Below are 6,731 nucleotides of genomic sequence, written 5' to 3' on the forward strand. Positions count from 1 at the left end.
TTGACATAGGAAAAACAAAGGAAGTGCAAAAAAAGTTGGAGTGGATGCTAGATTGCCAATTAACACATGATTTCACAGGAAAAAATCCTATAGCATTCTATCCTATGAATCAAATGACCAATGTAGGAAAATTATGAGGGGCTCTCTCCAACAGTGTTCCTCAGCTCACACCTAGCATCACGGTGGTCGAACTTGGAGTCATTCATCTGGTACACGTGGCATCTCAGATCTGGACAAAGGTGTACACCGTGAAGGTCCAAGGATAATGTTGTCCTCAAAGCTGGACGTACACGGTCATGGTCCACGGTCAAGGGGGTCAGGGCAGACACAACCTCTCACTGTGTTCGCCATTTGAAGAGGCGCACCGGTCGAGGGCACCGCCCACTGTACTCCCAGCTGTACCCGGCTCCTCCCTGCATTAAAAAACCTACATTTAAACCCGCATGGAATGCGAGAAACCCACTCCGGCCACACACGTCCATTCGAGAGCAGGACACCGGCCAAGCTCCTCCTTCCACCATTTTCTCCACTCTTTCGGCGACATCCAACAAGTAGGAAGAGCAGTTCTCTAGCATAAAAGTTGTCTGGGTGGCCCGCCTAGCCCGACAGTTACGAGCGAGGTAGCTCGCTACTCCACCTACCTCGCCTAGCCCGTCGGAGGTAGTTGCCGCACTAAGCCAGCGCGTGGTTCCGCAGTTGGCCGCTCCAATACAGCTCGAGAAAGAGTGCCGACTTGCTCCACACCGGCTTGTCAGGGAGCACGGCGGCACGGGCATCGTCACTGCCCTCGACACCGCTGCATCATACAGCGCCTCGAGTGCCTGCAGGCAGAGAAAGAAGCCGCCGCGGATGTCGACGAGGTGACGCGGCAATGCGGATGTCGACGAGGTGACGGCCAGCACGTCCCCGCCTGCTGCCATCATCAAGGAGAAGTAGAACACGGGAGGCCGCCGCCGATTGTATCCCATGAAGGCCACCGCCGAGCCGATGCCGACAAAAATAGCTTGTGTCTTGCACGATTCTTCTTCAGCCAGATGCTGGAGGAGGACAAAGAGATCGGGCATCGACCATTTAGATTAAGAATATTAATTCTACCAGGCTGGTTGTAATGGGAGTATCATAATTAGTATTATGCATGCCAACTAGGTGTAGCGATCCGACCTCAAACGGTCAAATCTCCACTACTAGGAAAAGGCCTACTAGTGGCGCACCTGTTTTGCCTACTAATGGCGCACTACAGATGCGCCACTAGCACCACGCCATTAGATTTTATTACTAATGGCGCACCACAGGTACGCCATTAGTATACCAGATACTAATGGCGCACCATGTGATGCGCCATTAGTATACCATTCGGTGCTCCACTGGTATTCCCTCCAGGTGCACCACTAATAACCTTATAGGTGCGCCACTAGTAATAAAGGAAGGTGCGCCACTAATAAGGGCTTAAATGCGCCACTAGTAATGTATTTGGAAAACAAAAAAAATCTAAATTTACAGAAAACAACCTATAAAGAAAAATAATTTAAAAACAAAAAATAAAATAGAATCATAATTTTTATTATAGTAAGAATATTACAATGTCTTTACAAGTTTCCAATAAAAGGAAAATTGCAAGGAAATAAAAGAAAATCCTAAAACTAATCTTCTAGTAATCTTTTCTTCTTTTTCTTCACTTTATCGCTGGAAAATGTAACAAAATAAACAGAAAGACAAACAAACTATTTATAACATGTCAATACTGTCATTTTTTATGCAGAACTAGATATGAGCATATATTTCCAGAATTACATGGTGTGAATATTGTATGAGTAAGATTATAATGGAAATGGATTTTGATAGGAGCCCACTTTCGATGAGTATTTATCTGACAGAGCTAAATAATCAGGGCATTTACCTTTTGATAATATTATTATACTATACTACCAGTATACTACTCCACTTGGCTTCATTTGAATGTATAATCAAATTAAAAAAAATGTGTTCATGGGGCAGCAGCACTAAGATTCGACCGTTTTCTGTCGGCATCTGTTCAAATCAGATTTAGGAGAGAGGGAATTGGCAAGGAAAGATATAGTCCATAACCTGCAAGAAGAAATAGGACATTGATAGCACACTTACTAAACATCTGCTGTAAGCAGAACACATACACCCACCTACACATGTGTACTATTATGTATGTAGGTACACAAGCATAACACATGCACCTGGTATAGATAGGAGTATAAGCATGCATCTAAACCATCTGAAATAGCTAAAGCAAAGAAAGAGTTATCACTAGCTACATGCAACCATGAGGACTATGACCTGTACAATATACAACTAAACCAACCAGTAAATGATGTACTAAACCATACAAGAAATGCCATTACATGGTATTTAGATAAAGACTAGTATATATCAAACATAGATACCAGCTTGAAAGAGTAACTATAATTTTATACCACTACAGGAGCAAATCATGAACTACAGAGAGTAACTGTAGTAAAGAGATGAATCGATCCCACCATTGCAGCACTGGTTGAGCGACAAAACAAATATATAACAGTATTTCCATTGGTTCAGCCAACAAGTTAAAAGAAGTAGCAGAAAAATAGCAGTACTACCGTCATAAATAAGTGGAACATAGCAGAGAAATACAAAATATGTCATGACCAAACTGCAGTAACAACCAGCAGTCATATTCAACATTTAATTAAAGTATAAGAAATTATATGACACCAGTAATGAAACAATAATAAGCATGATTGATAATTGTCCATAATCAGAAGTTACAGTTCACACCTAGACAATAGATGTGTTCTCGATGACAAACGTGGAAAATTACTATCCTGTACAGTAAGCAAATACCACAACTCCACTATAACAATCAAATGTGTCTGTTCTTGTTTTGCAATAGAGCTAACGGACTCAAATCGTGTCAACAACAGTTTTAAGTTATAAGAAAATGAGATTATTCAATACATACCCACACTCAAAAAAACTCAACATTAATACCACTGTTTCTACTAATAAACTGGAACACAAATTTTGAATAAGGTCAGTTTCCTGCTGGTAAGGGCGCCGTTTAGCAATTCAGATTCTTAATGATAACCATGGATTAACTATCATCTACAGTAAGCAAGTGCCACAACTCCACTATAACAATCAAACATGTTTATTTTCTCGTTTTGCAACAGAGGTAATGGCCTACAAAACATGTCAACAACAGTTTATGCTATAAGAAAAATGAGGTCATTCAATACAAAACCAGATACTAGCATGCACCAAATTTTATACCACACAGTTTTGCATTATCACTGGAGCACAAATTTTGAATGAAGGTTATTTTTTGCCGGTTAGGACTCAGAATTGCCTGTTATCAATTCAAATTATCCCCTCTGTTTTCCTTTGGTTCTCACGAATTTACCTGCAATTGAGCACCATCTGTACCACGAGCAAAGTCCAAGTAGAGGTGTCTGCCTAATATGGTGACCTGGACTCTAACATATAAGCTCAGCAATGTCATGGCCCACATTGAAGACACTGTCCTTGTGAAACCTAGGGGAGTAGAGAAGAAGCAACAACAGTTAAATGACATGGATCAGCAGCCTAATGTTTTGACACCACAGATGAGACAGAGAAGAAGAACATAAACAGGCCATGAATGAGGATGAGATAAACCACGGAACCATACTCAGAATTTTGATCTTCTCCCAGGTCTCGTACTTGTCCTCTGGCGTCATCTCTCCCTTCCCTTGCAGCAGCCTCTCGGTCAGGTGCGAAATATCCAGCTCCTCCATTATCCACGAACGTAGGTAGTGCATAGCAAATGGCAGCGTGGTTGTATCCGAGATCCTCTGCACCTTCTCAAAATGGGCTTCCAACCTAACAGAGAGTAGCACAGAACGGTCATGGAGGAGCCTATGATACTACATGAATTTCAACATCTCGCTAGATATGTAGTGCATCACAGAACTACTGTAGTTTGCTAGCGCTAAGACGATATTGCTATAAGCAGCACATCACAGGGTACCCTGCATCACCCACCAATACATACACAAGAAAAACAAATCTGGTGGTGGTTTGGGTTTGTGTGCTCACTGATTCTTGATGATCTCGTCGGCGGCGCGCTCCTCCTCGTTTGTGTGCTCACTGATTCTTGGGCGCGATACGGGTATGACGACAAGGGATACAACAATTGAGCAATACGGCTATACGGCAAGTATAGATAAATAATTAATAAAATACCATGTTATAAAGACAAAGAATAAATACATGCATTAGATGAGATCAAAATACTGCCCCATATGCTGCATCCAATGCCTCTTTTCATCAAGTTCTCGTCTCCTTGATGACTGAATGATCATCAATTTACTCAATCCTCGTGCGACTTGCAAAACACATCTGCTAGTATTAGAATTTGAAATATACAGAATATTAAGCATGAAAAGTTGGAAACAATAAACAAGTTAGTTTGTACCTTACTTACCAAATGATATATGCTTGGTGCTTCCCAGCCTCTCAACTGAAGATTGACCCGCAGATGCCATGTCTATTTCTCCCTGGCAGCAACATCAATGGGTCAGCAGCAAGCAAACTGCATTCTTTAGAAATCATAGTTGCGTACAGCAGAGGCCATGGCCTGGTGCCCAGCAGCAGCTAGCAACCACGCACACAAAAAGTACATACACAGGCACAACAAACAGGCACGCACGCCTCACACGGCAGCAAGAGCACACACAGCCAACACGCAAGCAAGCGCGGGAGGACCAGACGGGAGGAGAGCAGGGAATGGGGAAGGTGGAGGGGATACCTTGCTGGCGGCGGCTGAGACTCCAAGCACCGGCGAGACAAATCCACGCTGGCGAACGAATCCAGGTAGCGGCGTCAGTGGCAGCAACGCTGCGGCGCACCCGTACGGTCGCCGCCGAATCCTACATCTAATCTGCTGCACAACAAATTGTGTGAGAGAGTACTGGCTGACCAATCCGTCGAGCAGCCGAAAAAGAACCACGACACACACGCGCGCGGAGCAGCACCATGAAACAGATGAAGAACACGATGAAGAACGAACAAAATCAACCAGCCACACGTAGAGAGAGTCGGGCTGTAGGCGGGCGACCCGAACGACGGCGGACGGCCACACACGCTAACAGACTCCCGCCGGGGCCGTGGGCGCTGCCGGCCATCGGCCACCTGCGCCACCTGGCCTTGTGTGCTCACTGATTCTTGGGCGCGCCCGGAGCCCCTGACCTTGGGGTGGGGAGGACCGGGCGGCCGGGCGGGGCGGCCGGGCGAGGGCCTCACCTCGAACGGGACGGTGATGGTGGGGGCGGAAGGGCTCGTCGCCGCCGGGGCGAGGGTCGGAGCTGGGGAGGCGGCGGGGGCGCGGGGGCGGCGGCGGCGCAGCACGCGTCGGGGTAGTGGGCGGGTCGGGTGAGAGAGATGGGGAACATAGAAAATTTTCTAATGGGGGGAAGGGTTAGCAATGGCGCACGGGGTGACTGGTGCGTCATTGTGTTAACTAGTAATGGCGCACTGTGTCACGGTGCGCCATTAGTATTTTTGAAAAAAAGAAAAAAATTGTTAGTAGTGGCGCACCATAGTTGTGGTGCGCCATTAGTGTCTATCACACTAATAGCGCACCAGCACACGGTGCGCCATTACTATTTTTGAAAAAAAGAAAAAAAAATTTGTTAGTAGTGGCGCACCAGCACACGGTGCGCCACTGCTATATAGTAGTGCCGCATCACATGTCTGGTGCGCCATTAGTGTGCATATTGTCTATAGCCCTTTTCCTAGTAGTGCTCTGTGCTCAAGTGTCATCCCTGGATCGGTAATGCTGACACACAGTACTTGAAGGATTTATAACAGAGTGCAATCACACACTTATTACATCGAATGTCTCAAAAGAGAACTTATTACAATAATATGGCTTAAGGCCATCTAAATAAAATAACAGCGGAAGGCTTGGAAGATAAAGTGAGTCCATCAACTCCAACGGCATAGCTGAGTGCACGACAACGACCTAGCACACCTTACTCTTTGTCTGAAAAGTCTGCAACATGACCTGTTGCAGCCCGAAACGGGTCAGCACATGGAATATGCTAGCAATATAACACAGTAGGGCAATGAACAGAATAAATGCTATCACTACATGCATATACAGCAGGTGGAGGCTCTACGGTTATAGTGTTTTTGCGAAAAGCTAAATTTTTTCTACATCAAAGGAATATATTTTATTTAACTATCATGGTAGTTGATAAACATTGAGAATGGTACCCCCATCTCAATCCTAATTAAAAAGTAATTAATAACCCATCAAATTAGTTTAGGGTGATGAGATCAACATGATAATCCAAGAACCAGATACTAAAGTTGTTCATAACCGGGGACATGGCTAACCATGATTAGTTTGTACACTCTGCAGAGGTTTGCGCACTTTTCCCCACAAGACTCGATCTCCTTCGTTGGATTTCTCGCACTACATGGTGTTTGAGAAACGGATGACCGAGACACAGTCTTTCAGAAGCATTAACTCTTTACTCCGGGTAGACAGTTACACCTACTTTCCCCTACATCTGCTAGCCTACCACTGAAAGAGGTCATGCAACATACTCAACTATGCTAGAGCCCATAATAGTTTGTGGCTGCACACAGAAGTTTCTAGCATGAATAATCATATGATCCCTTTGAGCCTGGGTGGCGAACCAAAGGACAACACTGGTATATCCCCAGGTGCCCGCAAC

At 44.8% G+C, this 6,731-nt stretch overlaps 1 long non-coding RNA gene across 5 annotated transcripts; it reads right to left on the minus strand.

Annotated features, from left to right (window-relative positions):
* Nucleotides 1-1,542: 1,542 nt before the first annotated feature.
* Nucleotides 1,543-5,406, minus strand: LOC141042377 (uncharacterized). 5 transcript variants are annotated; one of them, XR_012204900.1, is made up of 6 exons: nucleotides 5,022-5,400; nucleotides 4,796-4,927; nucleotides 4,472-4,544; nucleotides 4,084-4,372; nucleotides 3,677-3,867; nucleotides 1,543-3,540 (listed from the first exon to the last, which is right to left on the minus strand). It is a non-coding gene; the product is annotated as an uncharacterized lncRNA (long non-coding RNA). The 5 variants fall into 5 exon arrangements; XR_012204901.1 differs by having other exon boundaries at nucleotides 4,796-4,930; XR_012204897.1 differs by having other exon boundaries at nucleotides 4,796-5,406.
* Between the last annotated feature and the right edge of the window lie 1,325 nt (nucleotides 5,407-6,731).

Source organism: Aegilops tauschii, chromosome 3, assembly GCF_002575655.3.
Source record: "Aegilops tauschii subsp. strangulata cultivar AL8/78 chromosome 3, Aet v6.0, whole genome shotgun sequence".
NCBI lineage: Eukaryota > Viridiplantae > Streptophyta > Magnoliopsida > Poales > Poaceae > Aegilops > Aegilops tauschii.